Below are 24,048 nucleotides of genomic sequence, written 5' to 3'. Positions count from 1 at the left end.
TCTACAGACAACTAAAAATATATACAAAAATTAGCCAGGCATGGTGGTGCATGCCTGTAGTCCCAGCTACTCGGAAGGCTGAGGCAGGAGGATCCCTTTAGCCCAGGAGTATGAGGTTGCTGTGAGCTAGGCTGACACCAGGGCACTCACTCTAGCCCGGGCAAAAGAGTGAGACTCTGTCTCAAAAAAAAAAAAAAAAAAAAAAAAAACAAATAAACAATAAATTTCCTATGCTTGTCTCTTGCTAACCCATCTTTTGTTACAGGAGTGTCGGCGGTGACCCTCGTGATGGGTGAGGAAAGGTAGTAGCTCCGATTCTCTCTCCCTTCTCTCTTCTCAAAGTGCCCCAGCGGGGGTTCCTCAAAAGTAACTGCAGAATTTTCCATGTCCTGGAGAACAATTCCTTTCAGCCTGGAGATTTTTGCCTATTCCAAGTGGGTAAGAATTCTCTTGCTTTCTTCTCATCTTTCTATCCTGCCCTTCTGTCTGAAAAACACTTTCCTTGCTAGAAAAGACAGTAGGAAAAGGAATGAATTACTCTGAAACCCCTTTTATAAAAATTAAACAGTGGGTCAAGACTCTTTTTATTCATTTTGTTTTTGAATATTGAAAACTAAATTCACATACACTTTAATAAAGTTGAACATAAACACACTTTACGACACAGCAAGTCTACTCTTAGACACATGTCCAAAAGGAATTCATGCCCATGTGTATAGCTGAAGACACATACAAGAAAAGGCATAATAGCCAAAAATTGAAAACTGAAAGTCAAAATGTCCATCGAGAGTAGAATATGTAAGTAGCTGGACATTCATACAATGGGCAACCATACAGCAATGAAAATGAACTACAGCTATAAGCAACACATGGATAAATTTTACTTGTAAAGCAAAAGTAACCAGGTGCAAAAGACAACATGCTGTATGACGCCATTTCTGCAAATTTCAAAAATATGTAAAAACTAATCAATGGTGCTAAAAGTTAAAAAAAAAACTGTCACTTTTGGGGGAAGAAGGAGGGCTAATGATTGTAAAGGTGCAGAAGATGGCTTTTGGGACTGGTAATGTTCTCTTTCTTGACCTTGCATGGTGGTTACATGTGTGTATTCATTTTCTAATAATTTATCAAGCTGTACCTTTATGATTTATGTATCTGATGTGTATCACACTTCCAAAGAGTTTTAAAAATCATTGTGGTAATTTCAAATTTTTTCCTGCAATCCATAGATCTCCCTAGGTATAACCTATCTAAAACATTTGTATCAGTTAAACCTATTCTTCTGTTTTCATTTTTATAATATGCCGTTTATTCCTTTGTGCACCACTTAAAATCTGGTGTCCTGGGCCAGAAGCGGTAGCTCACACCTGTAATCCTAGCACTCTGGGAAGCTGAGGCGGGAGGATAGACTGAGGTCAAGAGTTCGAGACCAGCCTGAGCAAGAGTGAGACCCCATCTCTACTAAAAATAGAAAAATTAGCCAGGTGTGGTGGTGCACGCCTGTAGTCCCAGCTACTGGGGAGGCTGAGGCAGGAAGATGGCTTGCACCCAGGAGTTTAAGGTTGCTGTGAGCCAGGCTGACGCTACCGCACTCTAGCCCAAGTAACAGAGCAAGACTCCGTCTCAAAAAAAAAAAACAACTGACGTCCTAAGAAAGTAAAAAGACAACCCACAGAATGGGAGAAAAGTTTTGCAAATCCTGTATCTGATAAATGATCTGTATCTAGAATACATAATGAATACTTACAACTCAACAATAAAAAGACAAATAACCCAATTTTTAATTATTTTTTAAGTTTTTTTTATAACCCAATTTTTAAACAGGCAAAGGAGGTGAACAGACAATTTGTCAAAGAAAGTATACAAATGGCTAATAAACGTAAGGAAAAATGCTCGACATCATTAGTTATTAAGGAAATACAAATCATTCACACCATTATGACAGCTAAAATAAAAACCCAGATAGTAACAAGTGTTGGCAAGGATGTGGAGAAATTGGAACCCTCGTACATCGCTGGTAGGAATATAAAATGGTACAGTCACTTTGAAAAACAGTCTGGCAGTTCCTCAAAAGCATAGATATATATAATTCCACTCCTAGGTACATACCCAAGGAATGGAAAACCTATGTGCACATGAAAACGTATACATGAACAGCAGCATTATTTATTCCTAATAGCCAAAAAGTAGAAACCACCCAAATGTCCATCAACTGATGAATAGAAAAACAAAATGTCATACATCCACAGAATGGAATATTACTCGACGTTAAAAGAAATAAAGTAATTAAACATGCTATGACATGTACAAACCTTGAAAACATCATGCTAAGTGAAGGAAGCCAGTCACAAAAGACCACATATTGCTTCCATTTATATGAAACATCCAGAACAGGCAAATCTACGGAGACAGAAAGTAGATCAGTGGTTGTTCAGGGCTGGGGAGATATAAAGACAGGAGGGAGAGGTGATAACTAAGGGGCATGTAATTTTTTTTGACGTAATGAACATGCTCTAAAATTGTGGTGATGGTTGCACATAGCTGTGAGCACACCAAAAGCCACTGAATCGTATATTTTATATGGGCTAATTGTATGTGAATTATATTTCAATAACTTTTTAAAAAAAATCTGGCTTCTTTTCCAATGGCCCTAAACAGTTGTGGGGACTTCTCTAGGAGCCACTCCCATTTTTGCTTGTCAGCGTTATTTACAATCATACAATCACAATTTTTGTTTCTTGGAGCTTCCCACCCATCTAGATGAAACCATACTCTTTTTTATAGTTCTGCTGGCCTTGGAGGTAATACCATCTCTTCCCTAACTTCATAAGATATCTTTCTAAAAATTTAGGCCATGGACTCACTTGTACAACTTCCACCATGAGGAAACCCCAAAACAAAATAGCCACCTTCACCCCAAGTTCTCAGCATGAATCAGCTAATCAAATTTCCACTTCTACCTTCTAAAAATGAAATTACCAATGAGTCAAAGACTTATCAGATGTCACCTTTATAGGGTTGAGATTTCCACAAATATACAGTTTAAATACACCATTTATAAACTACCTTATTTCTGTGTTGGATTTAAAACGATACATATTTGTGCATTTAAGAGTAGGCTCTGGGAATAACAAGTTGCAAAAGACATAGTCCTGGCCTTCGAGGTCTAATGAGAGATGCAAACACAGAAAAATATTTTTAATATATTTTGGCAAAGCTCTCCTAGCTTCCCTCTATCCTGGCACTTAAAACTGAGTAGTAATTTTCTGTTACTTTTCTATCAATTTGGTTTAATCTCATGGGGACAGATATTCCCTTTGAATCCCAAGGACTGGCACAGTGCCGTGTACACAGGAGAGCTTCGACACCTGTTTGTTGACTGAACAAGCAAATGAAAGACCAAGAGTATGCCGGGAAAACCAAGTATCTCCCACATAGCACCCTCTTAACCTCTGCTCGGTGACAAATCCCAGCCACACTCGGCCATAATAGTCCTTGCCAAGGCTGGCAGGTAGAAAATTAAGCCAGGAAAATACCTAAGTTGATTCCTCCCTCTGCCCTCTTAGCCCTTCCCACCCCCTTCACCAAACTGTTAGCTTTCCTACCCCTAACCTTCCCCACTGACACCCAGGGGAAAATGTTCAGGATGACCTTGCAGAGAATACTACTGATGAGATGGGGATTTTTCTGTATAATGCAGACAAAATTTATCTTAAAAATCCAAGAATCCACCATGATAACCCAAATGAAGTATATCCTTCCATCAGGGTCCTTCAAAATCCAAAAGAAAGAGGCTAGAAAAACTAAAAAGTTGGGAAGGCTTGTAAGAAGCTTTGAGTAATTAACATCTGTCGGACACATATGTGTGCCAGGCACTGGGCCTGCTGCCTTACAACTGACATCATAGCGAGCTCTCAACTGTTAGTAGGAAACTGAACTATGGGAAGGGTGTGACATACATTGTTTCATAGCATCTTTACAACAACCTTGTGAGTTAAGCATCATCACTGTCACCTTTTTAAAAACAAAGAAAGAAGTTGAGGAATTGTCTGAGATCACAAGGGCAGGATGGAACCCAGGTCTCTGGTCCCAAAGCCCGTATGTGTCACTGCCACTTAATATAAAACACTGTGACCCTAAACAAGCACGACGGCCTCTAAATCCATTTTCTACATATAAACTATAACAACGAGGAAAATTCCTTCTTCAAGTGTTCGCTACGAAAATTAAATGAAACACTATTCCAAAAAAGTGCTAGTACCTAAGAGATCCTTTAAAAAAAATTTCTGGCGTCTCTTGTCATGAACTCTCCCCATCTTAACCCACGGACACACTGTGGACACACTGGAATCTGTAAATCATCTCTCACATTCTGTCCTAAAGGGAAGGCTCTAGCATAGATTGATATCTGAGAAAAGCATTTGGAATACCAACTAACATCTTATCAAATTTTAGAACTCTACACACTTGGAACTTGGAAATTATTCACAAAGAAATCTACGGTCAATGCTGCCGTTGGTTTTGTTCCCCAGTGTTTTCTTCCTGAGAAATCCCAGACATTCCTTCCCTAACGTTGCCGCCTTCTACACCATGTTCCCCCAATGACGGAAATGCTGCCATTTTCTTGGGGCCCTTTTTCCTTCTCCTCATCAAACTTTACCTTAAAGCCCCACTTTACTGGACAGAGCTCTCTGGTTTACTTGCTTTTAGAAGCCACTGGAAACATGAAAACGTTAACAGTGTTTATACTTGGGTGAGAGGATGATAGATGACTCTTCTCTTCTTCTTCATACTTTCACGTATTTTCCAAATTTTCCACAAAGCCTTATAGACTGCTTCCATAATACAAAAAGACAGAAAAGAAGACAGTATATTCAAATGACTTCCCTCATCTCCTGCTGGACATTTTCCTCTCCTCCTCCTGAGTTCCCAACCAACTTAGGGAGCATCCTAAGGACAGGACTGCAACATTATCTGCACAACCCTCAGCACGGTACCTCATCCACTGCCAATGCCAGACACAAACAACTCCGAAAGTACTTGCTGAGTGAATGATGTATATTCGGATGATATTTAGAAATGGACTTTGTGGATAGATGGTGAGTGGACCAAGTCTGAATGTGGCATGCCCTCAATGTGCCTGAATTATTGCAGGTGTGTAACTATTAAAAAGGTAGCTTTCAAACAATCTAGGCAGGTCAACAAGAAAAGTTCATAACCCAAAGACAAGGGGAACTACTCTAGATGATTTATTGCTGCAGTGGTAAAGCAAGAACACAATGACAAACTGCCCCAAGGTCCTTGTGCAGCTTGCTATAAATGCGTGCACCAGGAATTAAATTCATCAAATAACTTTGGGGCTCTCTGCCATTTAGAAGGTACATCATGGCGCTGTTCAGTCACCAAAGTCTAATGATTCTCTTTAAAATTAATCTTTGTTCTTAAGATTAAATAAACCTAAATACTAAAGCAAACGAAGGATTAAGATAAAACCATCCCAAGCTTTGTTATTATACCACCAAAATCCTTATCTAATAAACCAAAGCAGAAAATCTTGAGGCTTTATTCAACATGAACAAAAAGTCTCAAATATTTGGTTTGGAGAAATGAGCTGTACATAAAGTTTAAGCAAAGGTATACTGGATAAGCGTGCAACTCAATATAAAAGTTAAGGTAGTCAAAATGTCCTCCTCTTACACCACGATCTAAGTTAACTAAGGTAACTTTTACTAGTGATTTCGATTCTGTTCGATCCATTGAATGTGTTTCCTATGCACACTTAAAGAAGCCAAGATTGAACTTATACCTGTTTTTGTATTTTCAGTTAACTTCAGTTCCATCAAACTCCCTTTAAAAATCTGTGTATTTCTAATATACCCCCAGGCTCTTAAAAGACTTTTATTTCAAAACAAAGCAGAGGCTGACTTGACGACAGCATGCTAATTTTAGGGCAATAGGCAGCAGTCAAGGACAGGATGACAATTTCACAACCAGAATCCACGCATGCTGCAAGACGAAAAAGAAAGCATTCCACCCCGGAAAATAAATGTCAAAAGTTTCCTATCTTGCCCAAGTTGGGAAGTAAAGGGAAGGTATTCTTACTAGAAAAAACTCTGTGGTTATTATAAACTCAGGGAAGATTTACATTTATTTCACCACAACTATATATATTTGTATTTCGTCTAGCTATTCGTATTAGAAATATTTGTAACCCTGGGCCTTGGACTTCTCTTGGAAGGGGTGAGCCCACTGTGAGGTTATCCCCAATCTCAGTAAGTTCAGCCGGCCAGAGAGGACATTCGATGACATCCATTGAGAGGAAATTAAATACATTATCCACGACTTTTCTCTAGGCATTTGAGATACTAGCTCATCTTCACCTCCTAAAAGTTCACTCACCTACCACCTAGTTTTTCTTAGTGAAACCAGCAATAGGAAGAGGTGAGAGAAGTTAAAAAAAAACAGTGTAACTCCTATGCAAACCATACCTGGGTCCCCTGGAAAAATGTAAACAGATGAGCATCTGGAAGGCAAGTAACTTAACCTTTCTAAGCTTCAGTTTCCTTGTCTGTTTAATGTTGAAAATACCTATTTCTCAGGAATTTCAGGAGGATAAAATGAGATGGCATAAGTAAAGGACCATAGAATGAATCCATTGTTGTAGTTCACGGAAGGATATTTATGACCATTATTAACTGGGCACTGTGGTGATCACCTTAACAGGCCAAAGTCCTACAACAGATAAGGAAAAGAAACCACCAAATAAGTCACATGCCAGTTTGGGGAAATACAGATCATTGATGAAGATATAAAAATATAGTCCCTGACTCTCCACTTGAGCGTAACACAGATGAATAATAAACTATATACCACGCTTAAAAATCATACCAGCAAGACCAGCCTTTCATTGGAGAAATGGGTAAAGATCTTTTATCAGCAGCACAGCATAGTGTTTAAAACAAATTACAAGTGTAACTCATAGGCTGGTAGTCATAGCCACCCTATTATAAGGCTTTCTGGCATTTCCAGCAGTAAGGTACGCTTTATGCACACAGTCAAAGTACGACTGCAACTACTCTAGTCCCAACAGATGACTGCACTACATAATTCCTCAACGCAGTCGCTGCTGCAATGTATGTTAATGTGAGAAAAAAATTCTACAACAGGAATTCAACATCCTGGCTACCATTCAGAGTCCTAATGTCTACCTTATAGGCTCGTTATAAAGATTAGCAATAATGTGACACGAAGTGCCTGACACACTGGTTACTCAATAAATGGTAGCCAGTGTTAATTTTATTACAGGGAAGCAACAAAATCAAAAGGCTAAAACAGCCATGAAGCAATTAAAAATAGAGTGGCTCCTTTTCAACCAAGACATTAAGTTGTATGAAAACAACTGGATAAAGAACACAGCAGCAAGCCCGACCAAGAGCAAATTAGCAATCAGCAGGTTAATCAGATTACCAGTCAAGAATGAACGCGAAAGTGCCCATTCCTCTGGGGCAAAGAAAGAAACATGCAAAATGAGAAATGGTCCCTATCCTCAGAGAATGTATATCTAGCAAGGAGGAATCACATGGTTTCACCCGTCTGTCTGCATGCCCGCCTTGACTCTATGGCCTAGGAGGCAAAACCAGAACTTTATATTGTCATACACTACAGGCACTCTGTAAAAATTTGGTAAACAAATGAGACACTCAAAGGATCTCAGGACTAAAAGTGTCATCTGACTCAAAAATTTCCAAGCCTAGCTTGACAGACTGCTCAATCTAAACTTTTAACATAGAGATTGAGAATTTGTGTATTTAAGATGTTCCCCAGGTGATTCTGATACCCGAGAAGACGGAGCACCACTAATCTAATTAAGTCCCCGTGAACTGTCTGAATGCCCTTTACAACCACCCTGCCCAGAAATTACACAGCCTTATGCATGAGCGACTCCAACAATGAAGAACACAGCCTGTCATACCTGCACGCACCTCTACTAGAAAGTCCTCTCTGACGTTTATTCGAATATCTGTATTTACCTGTGTTCTATCCCATGGGGCCTAAGAAGACACAAGTAATCTCTCCTCCTTCCCTACGATGGACTTTCAACTCTGTGACAAAGGATGAGGTCCTCTCTGAGTCTCCTCCAGGCTAAACATGACGAACTCTGCACTAATTATTAAGTATACAACACGGTACAACAACACTTCACAGAAGGGAGAAATCAGGCTGAGTTCTACTACCAGAAAGATGTCTATAAAGGAGGTGGGTATTGGGGGATGAGAAAGATACAGATAAAACTGGAGTTCAGGGGCTAGAGTTCAAAGGGGATACGGGACACAAGATATGGATAAGAAGCAGGGAAGGGGATAGCAATAATAAAGCTATGGGTGAGGAAATGAGTAGATTTCACATACTTTTTGAATGGAATAGAACTAAAACTGAAAATGAATAAAGGTTCAAAGAAAATCAGAATAGTTAGGAAGAGAAGAGAGCAGAGGCCCAGAATATGAAGGCAGAGACACAGACCTAGAGAGACCCAAAAAAAAAAAAAAAAAAAAAATCAGATAAACAGGAAAGGAGAGACCCAACAGGAAGGTCACAAAGCCAGCAGGAGAGTGTGAGCTTGACAGGGCAAAGTACTGGAGCCACTTTAGTTTCTGGAGGGTGGCGTATGTACCTAAGTGGTGCATTAGAAAGAACAGTGAGATGAGATGGCCTGGAGACAGGGACAGCAGGGGTAGAAGGGGTCAGAAAGGAGACTGCTACAGCCACTTAGGCAGAACAGTCAAGGGTCTGTTCTAACATGAGCAATGAGATGAGGAGCAAAAGCTGAAAAAACGAGAATCAATGCAAAGAGGAAAAAGTGCCAAGGCTTACTCACAGATGACACGGAGAGTAAAAGAAAGGGAAGAATCAGGACAGTATTCAGACAAGGAGGGGCAAGGCAATTATGCAATCGTGTGTACTGAATGCGCTGGTGGATCAGCACTGGGGTGGTTTGATTTTGTTTATGAAAGCTTCAAAGTTCACTCCCTGCTCCACGACACACGCTGTTTTCTCTGGTCCCAGCACAGGCTGTAGTTTCCATGTCAGCAGACATATCTGGCTTTGAATCTGGAATCTGTAACATTGCCACGAAGTTCAAGTGCTGGCAAAAAATAAAATGTGCTTTGATAGAGCTAGGTGAAAGGAGTCAGTCACAAAATACCCCATACTGGATGATACCATTTATATGAAGTGTCCCGAACAGGCAAATGTATAAAGACAGAAAGTAGGTTAGTGGTGGCCTAGGGCTGGAGGCAGGGAGGAGGGGTGGGGCTGGAAAGAAATGGGGAGTGACTGCAAATGGGTTTGGAGTTTCTTTTTGGGGTGATGAAAATGTTCTAAAATTGTTTACAGAGATGGTTGCACAACTATATGAATATACTAAAAACTACTGACTTGTATAATTTAAACAGGAGAATTGTATGGTAAATTATAACACAATAAAGTTGTTATAAAAAACTTTAAGAGAACATAAATAAGTACTATGACTTCAGACACTTAGAGTGCACCTCCCCAGTAAAAATGACTATTACACTTGAGCTCAAATAAAAAGCCATTAGATGATTTGGAAAAACTAAAAGATATTTTAGGAAGATAGTCATGTTCCTTCTAGGGTAAAAATATTAAGCATGGAAAAGATGTAGATTTAAACGTACAGACCCCCTTAAAAGTATTTCTTACGATTAATCAAAATTTTCTAATATATACTTCAAAAGGAAAGACAAAGGTTTAAGGGTATTTTCCAACAATTACATCAAGTAATACTATACTGGGTACCTATAGTTCAGTTTCTCAGAAGCCTAAATAATGTATAGTAAGCCAATTCAATGAAAAACAAAGATTATGTAAGTTAACAATTACTGAGCAGATGGGTAAACCTAGTTTATAAATTTGACAAAAACCTTAACTTAGAGAGAGGTCCTCCTGCTTGAAAGATTCCTGAGAACTACCCAAAATAACTTCTACCTCCACAGTATATACTGAAAAACACAGTTCCTGCTTCCCTGATGCCTTCCTTCATTACTAAAGCCATTACCACTCTCCACTCACCCCCTAGAATACTCACTTAGATGGTACCCCACCAACGGTTATACTCACTACCTGCATCAGGCCCTCGAAGGCACTGTATGGAGGGGACTTTATCTTCCGTTTCTAAATCACAGCAACTGCAACAGACACACACAGCCGATGCCCACCGGAATCTTGCTGCTGATGATGATAAAACTAGGATGGCAAGGAAGAACAGTAGTGTTTCTGCTCAAAACAGCTTATGGATTAGGAGAACCAAGAACCACCACATCTCTTGACTACAGATGTTCCTAAAAAAACAACTAATTGGTGGGAAGATATAAGTTATAAGCAAATACCGCATTTCAAAGATAGAACTATTTACTGCTACTTCTAAAGAAAGACACTTGATACATTCAAAATAACACTGATTAAAATATAAGACTGATGCTTTCAACATCTTGAATTTTAAACAAGTTCTAATTCAATAGCGTTAAATACATATTTAACATATTTCATCTGTCTATAAAAAGATTTAAGTGATCAAAAAACCTAGAGTATATAATTAGGTACTCTGAATCGAGAAACATGGAATAATAAATTTGACCTTTTAGACCGTATCTGTTAACTGATCCAAGTTATAGAAAGCCTAAAATAATAAAGAATTTGAGAAAGGAAAACGATTTTTTCTACTGCAATATCCTCCCACCTAAATAAAATTACTTTCACCTGAAGCTATGTTTACTAAGCAGCAAGTCCAGTGCTACACTTTCATGTAGTGGTTCTAGTAGTTCTGTGCAAAAAGAAGCCCTCTGACACCCTGGAGGGAACCAAAACACATACCAAGTTCTCCCAGGAGCTGCCCAGGAATTGCAGGATGGATCAAACAGAAAGTTAAACCAGCCTTTGGGGGGCAAATGCTAACTTTCCACAATACATTCTGGCCTATGAGTTAAATAGTTCAAAAGAGACCACAAAGTGCATAAGATGGGAACAAGTCTACTTTCCAGAAATCTTACAGGACATAGCTTTAGAAGTTGTCACTGTTTTTCCTCATTTGATCTCAAGAATCCTGAGAAGGGCAGGTACTTTCTCCATTTCACAGATGAGAAAAATGAAACTCATGAATAATGACAGACCTGCCCAGCTGCTTACTTGATTTCTCCACTAGCAAGTTAACCTGCATCTCATACCCAACACATACAAATCAACTCTTAGTACCCCACCCAAACCTGCTCCTCCAGGCAGCCCCACTTCAATCAATGGCACCTCCATTATTCCAGTTGCTCAGGCCAAACATCCTTGACTACACTCTTTCTCTCATTCCACATCGTCTCACCCATCAGTGAATCATGTTAACCCCACTTGAGATATGCCCAGAATCCAGCCACTTCTCATCACCTGTACTACCGCAATCATATCTCACCTACAGAGTATTGCTAGAAACCTCTAACATCTTTCTCTTTCCACCTTTGCACCCCTCCCCATTCTACTCTTTACACAACAGAGTTTCATCCTTTAAAAATATCAGATCAAAACCCTTTCTACAAAACCCTCCCATGGCCTCCCATCTCACTTAGAGTTGTTCACCGATATACCCCCAGGATGAGAACAGTATCTGCCATCTATATTGAAGTGCTCAGTGAATATAGATGATTAGTATTAATAAATGAAAGCAAAACAGCCAAAGCCACACAACTAGTATATAGTAAGTAAAGCCAGGACAATAACAAATCTCTCAGTGTTCTCTGATAACAAGGAGACCAGATTTACAATAGCCCCAACAATCCATGTAAGAGGAAATTCTTAAAATTTTTCCTTTGCATAACTGAATCTTTTCATGTATAATCAATACTATGTTGAATTTCTAACAATAAATTAAAATGAAAATATCACTTTATAAAACCATGAAGTATCACACTAGCGTTCTGAATATTACATATTTGGCATTTTGGGCAAATGCCAGCTTAATTATCACAGTGCTGGTACTCAGATCTTCAGTGTGACTCTTCTGCATTCAGTGACATGATGTTATCGTATCTCAAGACTACTACATGCAAAAACGACCAGGACTCTAAAAGATTCGGAACTGAGCACCTAGCACCTTATGGGTGATAAGCATTTCTAAATCTCCCACAATAACCCTAAATAACCCTATACCGATCATCTGAAACAAGAATTAAGTTACTAGGGTGTTACCAGCAACAACAGAAAGGTTAGACTCAGAATTGTCTACTACCAAAATTACAAAGAAAAACTCACAGAGCTGAGTTTAAATGTTGACTGTTCTTAGAACAGAGTGAAACTAGTACTAAAATTATCCACCATTATAGAATTTTCTCCTGAAATGTTTTAGAGTTAAACACAAAAATTCTAAATTGCTCTTTCTTCAGTTCTTTCAGAAATATTTCTACTATTTACAAAAGGCTCCAAATCTCACTAAATCACAATAATAAATTTGTAGAATTTTAACAGTAGGCCACAAAAGAAATTTAAATCAACCTTGAACTTCCTCTCCCTTTTACAAAGAAAAGATTATTTGGTATATAATAAGTGAATGATGAGGACTTATTAAATGAATGACTAAATGAAGATCCAGAAAGGTTATATTACTCTTCCAATATCCAACAATTGATAGCAAAATCCAGGATTAGCCAGAACTAGGTTTCTAGATTCTCTTGGAGTGGACGTGGGGATAGAAGACAAAAAAATAAAGATTTGAAAACCATATCTGGGTCCTCAGGAAAACCTTAAACAAAATGTATTATAGCCAGTTTCCTTTAGTTCTCTTACTTAGCACTTGATAAAATAAATTTTGCCAAGACATTGTCTCCTTGGAAACCAAAAAGCAGTTGTATAGTGTTTATTTCTTTCTCTATATAAAGAACATTTAACATAGAACTATTATCCTAATAAATAACTGTAATTGTTTTGCATCAAAAATAAAACAGGTGGCCTTTGACTAAAAGAAAAATTCAACCAGACGAGATGAAAAGAACATGGAAATGGACCACTTAAGTCACTAGAACAGTATCGGTTACATGAGAGCAGGAACCATGTATCTTTTGTTCACTAGAAGCAGCCACCAGCCCCTGGCATATAGTGGGATTCAATAAATACTTATGGGATATGTGAGTAAATTACTCCTTAGAGACCCACCCATGCAGACACAAAGTCATTTGGTCACCACTAAACAAACCTTTATGATAGGCCTACTACATTCAAGCATACTACATTTTTTTCTCCACAGAAATTCTACCAAATGTCCCTTCAAGTAATATACCAGACCAAAATTATCCCCATAGTTTTATTAAGAAGATGAGAAAATATGTCTTAAGTAGCCTAAATTACTTATTAATACTAAAGCAGCCACTAAATTTGCTGTTCTGGTTCTAATCTCTCCCCTTCAATTCATCCTGTACAATCCAGCCAGAATAGTTTCCTAGGTTTTTTTGGGGTTTTTTTTGTTGAGACAGAGTCTCGCTCTGTCGCCCAGGCTAGAGTGCCGTGGCATCAGCCTAGCTCATAGCAACCTCAGACTCCGGGCTCAAGTGATCGTCCTGCCTCAGCCTCCCTAGTAGCTGGGACTTCAGGCACAGGCCACCAGGCCCGGCTAATGTTTTTTAATTTTTTTAGTTGCCTAGCTAATTTTTTCCATTTTTAGTAGAGACGGGGTCTCGCTCTTGCTCAGGCTGGTGTAGAACTCCTGACCTCAAGTGATCCTCCCACCTCGGTCTCCCAGATTGCTAGGATTACAGGCGTGAGCCACCATGCCCAGCCTCTAGATTTTTTTTTTTTTTTTTTTTTACACATCCAGAAATTAAAACAATGCTGCAGCTAAATATTCTACCTGTATACATGGCCCACTACTATTCAATGAGCAGACACAGGAAATCAGAAACTACTGGGTTAGAATAGGAAAGGCAATACAGTATCAAGGGTGAAAAAAATCACAAGTGACAGTTCTTATGATATAACTGATCCAGCTGAAAATCTTGAGATTACTACTAGAGGCTTTCATTAAAGGCCTCTCTAAATCACTGTGATACAACTGACTCTATGTACTCAGTGAGGAATATATTCAATCTGCATGATAATTCAAGGTCCATTGCCTTTTTGAAGCTTCCCAAGCCAATGGACTCCATGTGAAAGCACACTGTAAACCAGAAGTGCTAGACACACGGCTTTTCCTATACTGCTTGCCAATTGATAGCCTCGTACATTTTGCTATTTAAATCATTCTTAACTCATTCTTCAAGTGTGTCCAGTCCTCCTAAAAAGATAAAAAATTCTTTGAATTGTTTTGTCATTTCTTTATTACTCAACATCTAGAACAGTATAATTTAAAAGTAAGTGCCAATTATACTTCCTGGTTTCAAAACATATTACAAAGCAACAGTAATAAAAACAGTGTGGTACTGGCATAAAGACAGAGAGAACAATGGAATAGAATACACGGCCCAGAAATAAACTCATGCATACATGGTCAAATGATCTTTGACAAGGGTGCCAAGACCACTCAATAAGGAACGGACAGTCTCTTCAATAAATGGTATTGGAAAAATAGGATATACGTGTGCAAAAGAATAAAGTTAGACCCTTATCTTATACCATACCACAAAAATCAATTCAAAATGGCTTAAAGACTTAAATGTAAAACCTAAAACTAGATAACATAAGGAAAAAGCTCCATGACATTGGACTTGGCAATGATTTCTTGGATATTACACCAAAAGCACAGGTAAACAAAAGCAAAAATAGACAAAGTGGGACTACGTCAAACTTGAAAACTTTTGTGCATCAAAGAACACAACCAAAAGAGTAAAAAGGCAACCTGGAATGGGAGAAAATATTTGTAAATCACATATCTCGTAAGTGGTTAATATCCAGATTATTAATATATCAGGAACTACTACAACTCAATGACAACAAAGAAAATCAAATAACCCAATTGAAAATGGGCAGAGAACTTGAATAAACATTTCTCTAAAGATGATGTAAAAATGGCCAACAAGCACATGAAAAGATGTTCAATTTCATTAATCATCAGAGAAACGCAAACCAAGACCATAATGAGGTATCACCTCACATCCATTACTATAAAAAAAAAAATAATAACAAGTATCAGTAAGGATGTAGAAAAGTTGGAACCCTTGTGAACTGATGGTGTGATTGTAATGCGGTGTAACCACTATGGAAAACATTATAGAGGATTCTCAAAAAATTGAAAATAGAATTACCATATTATCCAGCAACCTCACTTCTGGGTATATATCCAAAAGAATCAAAAGCAGGGTCTTAAAGAGATATTTGCACATCACATTCATAGCAACAATACTCACAACTGCCAAGAGGTGGAAGCCATTCAAACATCCATCCACAGATAAACACAGATAAACAAAATGTGGTATAGACATACAATGGAATACTACTCAGCCTTCAAAAAGAAGGAAACTCTGACACATGCTACAACACAGATGAATCTTGAGGATATTACGCTAAGTGAAATAAGCTAGTCACAAAAAGACAAATACTATATGATTCCACTTCTATGAGGCATCTAGGGTAGTCAAATGCATAGAAACAGAAAGTAGAATGGTGGCTGTCAGGGCTGGGGGGAGGGGGAAAAGAGGACTTATTGTTTAACATTTACAGAGTCTGAGATTTGCAAGATGAAAAAGTTCTGGAGATCTGTTTCACAATAATGTAAGTATACTTAACACTACTGAGTTACATGGTTAAGATGGTAAATTTTATATGTTTTTACCAAAATTTTTTTTAAAAAGTAAGTGCCGACATACAGTTACCGAACTGAATTTACATGTTCTACCTCGACTGCAGGAGTCAAAGCAGCCTGACCCCTTTAACTGTGCGCGGTCATTTCCAGAGCCCTTCCAAGTTGTCTTTTTTAATCTATGGGACTCTATAAAGGATTCGGAGGCTTTCCTTTTCACCCATCCAAAAGGAAGTTTCTACAGTCCCCAGTCAGCTGCTTTCTGGTTTAAGCCCACTACTTATTTACCTTATTGCTGAGCACAGAACTAAAAATTATGTAAAAGCTCTGCGTTTTCAACTGGGTGAGGGAGAAGCATAACAGAATCACCTGAGCTTCTTCGAACCACCCATCTACCTCAGTAACTAGCACGCTGCCCAGGAGAAAAGCCCCAGGGTTCCCTGTGATTCTCCGCCCTCTCTACCCAAGCACCCACTGCTTCCCCAAACACACCACGGAAAACCACTATTTTCAAACAGCACCTTGAAAATGGCCTTCAGAACAACCCCACCAAAAGCAATTATTAGGCCGAGGTTCTTGAACTTTTAATAAGCCTTTTCTGTGAATCCTATAGCTCTCTATAACCTATCATTTATCTACTGAAACATTATTTTCTTATGTGATTATTATGCCTGGTTTCCTATTACAAAGGATCGGCACTAAGATCCTAATTAAAAGTATAAAATAACCCTGAGACTCTTTGAAGAACCACAGGCATTTCTCAAACTGGAAAAGAGACAAGAGTTAGGAACCACATTCAGGCTTTCTAAAGGGTTTCCCAAGAGCACATTCTGCGCTAGCAGTCAAACTGAACCCCACCCCCACTACACATAGACACACACGAACACACACACACGCACACACACGCACGCAGCACTCTCTTTACACGTCAAATACCAGCCACTAAGTTAGACTCTGGCAAAGCATACAGGCAGAACCTTCTGAAGTCTTCAGTGGAGCACCCAGAAGAATGATTAGGGAAGAGGGAGGAGTTACATCAACTACACAGTAACCCTCACTTCAAGGATAAGAACATGTGTTTTTGAGAAGTCTTCAAAAGACAGTCTGATCCAGACAAGTCACAACTCTATGCTTCTTGCAAGAATATGGGAAAACACTGCCTTTCCTTTTTATTCCTAGGTACACACAGCACAGATGAAGCAAGAAATAAAAATCAAATCTGGTGAAAATTTCAGAAAATCCTGTTAATTTACAGTTATGTATCTTATGGGCACCTCATAAGTAAACTGTCTCTTCTTGAAGGCATGTTATTAGCTTCTTCCGTGAGAACGTCAAGAACCGAAAAGAAACCTGTACAAACAAATGGCCAATCCATTCTGGGAACCAGAGACTGTTAGAGGAAATGCAAGGAGCTCACAATCTATCAAGTTAGAGTTCCCATGTAGACAAATAAGTTAGAATATGAAGAAAGTGAATTACGGCAAGATAATGTAGGGGCCAAAGTAAAAGACATTGATCACAGTCAAATTTTGATGACAGGAACGTGATCACTCAACACACAGCCCTTTGCTTTTACTTCTCAATAGCTTTCTTCTGAGCAGCTCAGAACTCAGTATAAAAGACGCTGAACCACAAAAACAATCAATGACTATACCTGTTCATAGCTTTGGTGAAAGGCTTTATGGAAAAAGTAGAAAGAGAAGAGGAATAACCAAAATAAACTTTCATGTCTGTGAAATTCACTTAACCTAGATCTGTCCTGCGGGAGGAGAGAGGAAAAAAGGAATTCAATGGCAGCGGCGCTGGCTGTCCTGTGTGCTCAAGTTGCCTTTGAGTAACCCCCGGTTATGCGAGCCAGCAACTCTCCCTCCCCAAGCCGGCATCGCAACAAGCATACATTCTCCTGCCTTTCCTGAATTGGAAAAAGGGAAATCTAACATTATGTAATTGCCTGTTTCCCACAATTTAAAGTTAGACATCCTACATTCCTAATTAGAGGGAGAACTTAGTGTAACATGACAAGCAACAAATCAGAAATCTACAGGCTGAAAATTCTCATCTCAGACCTCCAGAGGCAAAGAGAAATGGCTTCGCCTGACTTTGTGGCACAGCCCCCAACACACTGCTACTCACTAAGGTCCAGCTAAAGAAACCCCTGACATCCCTCCGTGTCATTTGGTGTCATCTCTCTAGATCTTTAAGAAAACACTCATGTTCTCTTTGCAAATGGTGTCATCTGACTCTCTTCAGGCTAGAATGAAACGAGAAAACAGACGTGGACTGGCAAAGGTTCCCCTACCCTTGAAAGATCTACCCTGATGGTTTTTCCAAACCCTCATGATCACAAAGCTAATCACACCGTGTTATTCCATCGCTCACTCAAATCATCTGAGTTTAAGAGATCCAGGGGCAAGGGAATCCCGGCAATGACTCACTCCGGAGCTCATCAAAAGCCCACCGAAAGAATACACGAGCTATCATCTAAGAATAATTAACTTATATATAATCTTTGAAAAATGAAGTGTCATATAGTGTGTGGGTTTTGTTTTTGTTTTCAATTAGCTAGACAGAAAAAAACTAAAAGCAAAAATTAAATGCAGCCAATTTACTTCCCATACCAACAAAGTAGAAGTGCAGTGGATAGAAGGTTGGATTGTTAATTTCAAGTGGAACACCGGTGTGTCACAGAGTCCCATATGTAGAACAAGACCCAAACTTCTGTGTGAGCACTGAAAGGGTACTGTAGTGTTTATCCCTCCTAGGAAGAAGGAGAACCCCTCACCTAAAGGGCAGTCACCCAACTGGCAGAGATGTTTCTTCTCTCTTGGCTCGGATTACTGTAGTGGAAGGTAGAGTGGTTCAATATAAATCAGTTCCCTGTTCAACGGAAGTTCCTACAACATTTTATAGATATATATAGATAAAACAGATCCTGATTTATCTCTGCACCTGACTGACTCCCCAGCCCCTAACCTCTGGTAACCCCTACACGTCACTGAGGGAGAAGGTCTAAAATTTAGTTGGCCACTGTTCCGTAAGCAAGGAATGTATAACTTCTTTCTTTTGCAAATGGAAATGAGATTAAAAAGGGGGAAAAAAATGGGAACAAGAATAAACTGAGTTTGGCTTTTCTAAAGAACATATAAATATATTACATATATATTAATAAAGATTTCTTTAAAAAAAAAAGCCTACAGGCTCTACCATGTAGAAACTCTAACTCATAATTTCTTTTCCCATAACTTTGTAATTTGAGTAACTTCAAAGTTTAGTTACCAAACACTACATCATAGTTGTTTTCATGGTTTTCAACCTTACTGTAGATTTTGTTTGCTTCCTTAAGTTTTCCTTTTCCTCATTTTAGTCATTTAATAAACACTGAACATTTGAGGGAAAAAAAAGTAGTGAACAAATTTTAGCAGACTGTAAGAAAGATAAAAAAAAAAAAAAAAAACCACAAAACAAAGGAATACAGTTAAATGTGGAAACCTGTCTTCCAGTCACTGCCTGATCATTAACTAGTTCCATAACCTTCAACAAGTCACTTTAGCAATCTGGGCCTCAGTTTCCTCATCTGTAAAATGGGGAAGATGGGCCAAGTGATTTATGCTCCAAATCTCTTCCAGTTCCAACAATCCAGGAATCTGTTTATCAAAAAGTAAGCAAATGCAATTGCAAATAAGAGTGTATGGTATACAGAGTACTTTCATACATATATTCTCATTAATTTTTGTAGTGAAGTTGTGAAGCAAGTTTTGTGCTCATCTCTGCAGAAAAAGGCGGTGAAGTTCAGAAAGAGGTTCAATTACTTTTTAAGCTCTTACAGCCAGAAAATGGCAGAGCAGGATCTGAAACCCAGACCTTCTGAGGACAAATACCGGGCTACACTATTTCAAGATTTTTAAGTTAAAATTCAAAAATAATTGCCTGCTATGCAAAACCTTTATGGAAGCGGCAGGGTACTGTAACTTCAAACCAGGGAAGGTTACTACAAATGGGTACTCTGAGTATTTCATGAGGCCAGGAACACTCTTTTGCTCATGACTTCAATCAAAGAAACCAACAGCACACCTCCCAGACAGCGGCACTCAATAAATATTTTGTGACTCCCACAAATCTCAAAAGGTTAGGAATATAGGGATGCTATGGGGAAAAAAATATTATTTTCTGAATTTATTTTGAGATTTGAACTTGCATGATTTGAGCCAAAAGGAAGAAAAGAAGTATGCTTTGTCAGAGTTCTAGCTCTTTATCATGAGGATGAGTCTACTGACCTTTCCCAAACAAAGTCCAAGTTGGTCAGTGAACCAAAAGGCTCAAATCTGAGATGTCACCTGAAAATCTTCAGGACATTTATGCTTCCCTTGTGCACTGATATGGACTAACAGAAATGATACTACAATGGTGAGGACTGACAAGAGGCACCTAATCATGTTAACATTAACCACTACAAACTTTCGACTAAATTGGACAGGTTCAAAGAATCTGTACTCTTAAACCATTTCCGCTTTCCCATGATCCTGTTTCACAGCTCAGAGATTTAAAAAACCAGTCTCTTATCAAAAAATTCAAACTCTAACTTAAGATAGAACATATACACATTTCAACTCAATCAACCAAGATCCTCCCAAAGTCTACAAAACTGCTAATCTCAAGCAGTCTTCAATCGATGACTTCAATAAAATTACTAGAAGCTGTTTTTTAAAAGTTGCTAAAAAAATCAAGGTGGGGGCACTACACCAAAATTACTTAATTCAAAGCAAAAGCAAAGTAAATAAAAAAGCTAGAAAATACTAGTTAAAAAATAGTCAAAGAAAGAGTTAAATGAATCTCAATGTAAAATTTCAGAGAAGTGCTTTGGAATTATCACCAAGAGTTCAAGTCAACCTTGCCATACAATCCCATAATGAAATTACAACTATTACTGCCTGATACTTTGGATTTAAAAAGTTCACTGTACCAGAATTATAACTCAAATTCAAGGAGCAGAACCAAGAACTGCAGAGAAGCTCCCAACAGCAACACCTACTGACTGTCTTGAGCCACTTGCCAAACTTGTTCTCTCAGTCAGCTGGAGAAATTTAATGATAGTCAACTTCAAGAGTCCTTTCCTTAAGCATTAATGAGATAAGAAAATTAGTTATCACTGACATAAAACCATTCATCCCTAAAATCTCTTATTTTGCTTCGAACCATTTATGTGCAAACCATCACCCCAGTCATTTTAAATGCATTGTTAATTGCAGATGCCTTAATATAAATAATTTATTCCATGGGAAAAATTTTTCAAATATTAATATTCTAGTTAATAACTGGGATGTCGCCTAATAGTAGACACACCAGTGACCATAAACTGATTTACTCAAACCTTTTAGCTGAGACTATTGCTATTACCACTGCTCTATATTATCTCATCATCTTTTTTTCCATCCTGGTAAAGGTAGCTTAATTACAGCTTTCAAAAAATGAAAAGGAGAAAAGTGAAAGTCAAAAGCCGTTAACACAGGATTGTATAGAAAATAAATAGTGTTACTAAGCTGGCTGCAGGAGGCGATTCTGCAGGACTTAATCTTGTACTTTTCCAAGATTCAGTCGGAGAATCTCTGCCTTGGAAGAATACTCCATATGAGAAAACAGGAGAAAGTTGACACTTAACTCCCACGGAGTACCAGTATAAAAACAATGGCTTTAAGAGTCTGAGTCAGAGTTTCAACATGAAAGGTTTGCTTTATAGAGGAAACGCCAACCCCAGTTCATCCAGATAGACCTGGAACCTCAGGAAAGTCGACACCTCTACTCTGAAATTTACATCGCATCACTAGCTCCAGTTTAGAAATACAATCGTTAAGCAGGTAGTATGAATTTCAGTGGAGGCTGCCTCTAAACTACTCATTACGAAAAATAAAATCTATAAGGTAAATGTAGTCTAGAAGCCATCAGTCCCCAAACGCTTCCCTTAGAAAACGAATGCCAACAATTCAGTTAAACAACATCTTCCTTGAAAGTGAGCCATTTCCCAAATCTCTGTTTCCCAAACGGTGAGCCCCGATGAAATTTCAACCTGCCCCACACGGTTACTTGTCCACCTAGAAATGCCGTGGAGAGATTTAAGAGCCTTGGAAATCTCCTTTAAGGTCAGGCGAGAAGTTGGAAACAGATGGGGCGAAGGAGGAAAAGTTCTTTTTGCAGCACCCTCACGCCTCCCCAACCCCCTCAAGGTTTACATGCTCCAAGGAAAGCAGGTTAGAGCATCCCAAATTTTCACTCCTCCAAGACCCCCAGGGGAGAGCAATTAAGCAGCCTCCGGCACCGAGCTGCTCTTCTCCCTTTCCCGCAATCAAACCACTCGGCCTGTCGCCTCCAGCACAGCCTGCAAAGCGCTCACCCAGGTGACCGAAGGGGAAGGGTCGCCCGGTAGAGACGAGTGCTGCAGGGTGGGCGCAGCCCCTCGGACGGGGACGCGGGTCTCCCAGCCTCTAGCAGAGGCTCCTGCCGGGTAGTTGTGCAGATTCGGGTTCCGAAGTGCGTGCGTGCACGCGCGGCGGGCGCGGTGGAGCCAGGACTCGCCCCCGCCCGGCTGCGCTATCAGCACGCCACCAGATCGGAAATCAAACTTTAACCGGCCTCCCGGTGTCCTGCTCCGGGCCCCGGACCCAGCCTCGGCCCGAAACAGGGCATGGGCTGTCAGCAGTCCTGCACCCCCGCTCCCCTGCCAGGACCCGGAGCGCGGGGGCCACTTACCTCTCGGCCCGACCTCCCGGTGCAGCCGCGCGTCCCGGGCGCGTCCGCCGCGCGCTCCCCCTGGGGAGAAAGAGAAACCGCGTAGACGGTCGGCGCGCGCTCACTCGCCGCCTCCTCTGCGGAGAACGGCAGGCGGCGAGGCCGGGCCGGGGCGAGCGCCGATCGCCGATCGGAGGGGGTCCGGGGGAGGCGGAGGCGGAATCAGCCCAAGTCCCAAGCCTGGCTCCAAGGGGGACCCGGAATGCAGGCTGGCGCGCAGCCGGCGGGGGCTGAGCTCCTGGAGGCGTGGAAGGCGGAGTGCCCTGTCCTCGGGCATCAACTATTGTCTAGGCGCCCAGGCCCCCGCTCGCGCCGCCCCCGAGGCTCAGCGCCCCCCATCCCGCCCGCCTGCCCCCAGGAGAAAGAGCAGAGGGGTGGCCGGCGCAGGAAGCTAGTGCGGGGCGGCTGGGGGTCCGGAGTCCGAAGGCCCGGGGTGGGCGCGGGCCAGGGGGGAAGGGAGGTGCGTGCCCAGAGGGGGAGGGGACAGGTAACTGCAGACCGCGGCGGGAAGGCCCGGGAGGACCGTGGGGGGAAGGAAATGGGGAGGGAGCCACAGAGGAAGGTGGGGATGGAGTGGCTTGGGGAGGGCGGCCTCTGGGGCCCAGACCTGGCCCTCCCCGAGGACCCTCCTCCCAGGGACTCGGCGCCACACTGACTTTTCGATCACTTGCTCACGCACGCACTAAACTCGATCACAAAGTTGCCGGCAGCGACGGCGCCGCGCTAGCCCTTCCCCTCCCCGCCCCATCCCTTCCCCTCCTTCACTCCTCCCTCCCCCCAAGTCTCGGGTGAGATCACCGCGGAGCCGCTCAGCGCTGCGCTCAAGTCTCGCGATAGGAGCGGCAGCTCGGGTCTGCGGGAGGGGGAAGTGAAAGGAGTCTGAGCCGGGTGGAGGACCGCAGAACTCCTGGTTGCTATGACGACGGCAAAGCCCTGGATTCCTGTTTCCTACAGAGAGCAGAGGCAGCAAACGTGGGTGCAGCTTTCAACCTGCCCCCTTCCCAGCTCGACGCCCTAGTGGTGGGGAAACGGGGGTGGTAGCGGAAGGAGGATTTTTAAGCTTATTTGAGAGGGCATCTTTAGAAGACCAGCATTATGATATCTGGCCAAATTTGGCAAATGAGATTAATTTTTAAGAGGTTCAGGGGCAGATTTCTGCCAGAGAAGCCAGTGCAAATCTGTACCCCTAAATTTCTCCCATATATTCTGTTTTCAACCTTCCCTTTTAATCTCAACTCCCACGCCATACGTTCCCTCCCTCCTCCTCTTTCCAACACCCCCACCCCGCAGCCCCACTTCACACACAGGCCCACCAGACTGGGCTCCTTGAGGATCTGGCTTAGTCATTTCCCTGTTCTCCATAGGCTTGGTACATAGTAGGTATTTGCTTAATGTGCATTTATTTTTAAGTGAATGCAAAAGTCCATACGTACTTTCGTCCTACCCTGGAGAGTGCTTAGGCTTAGAAAATATAAGTTTCCACAACA

The 24,048-nt window shown here is 40.8% G+C and overlaps 1 protein-coding gene across 1 annotated transcript in view; it reads right to left on the bottom strand.

The window, feature by feature from the left end:
- The window catches only part of SIPA1L1 (signal-induced proliferation-associated 1 like 1), a 412,284-nt gene extending 389,727 nt beyond the window's left edge, over window positions 1–22,557 (bottom strand). The window contains exon 1 of the mRNA XM_012656253.1: window positions 22,523–22,557. The gene's annotated coding sequence lies outside the window, so the exon portion shown is untranslated. The remainder of the gene's footprint in view (window positions 1–22,522) is intronic.
- Between the last annotated feature and the right edge of the window lie 1,491 nt (window positions 22,558–24,048).

The sequence above is a fragment of the Propithecus coquereli genome, unplaced genomic scaffold (assembly GCF_000956105.1).
Source record: "Propithecus coquereli isolate 6110/MARCELLA unplaced genomic scaffold, Pcoq_1.0 Scaffold5, whole genome shotgun sequence".
In the NCBI taxonomy this organism is placed as follows: Eukaryota; Metazoa; Chordata; class Mammalia; order Primates; family Indriidae; genus Propithecus; species Propithecus coquereli.
This window is presented reverse-complemented; position numbering and strand designations above follow the sequence as displayed.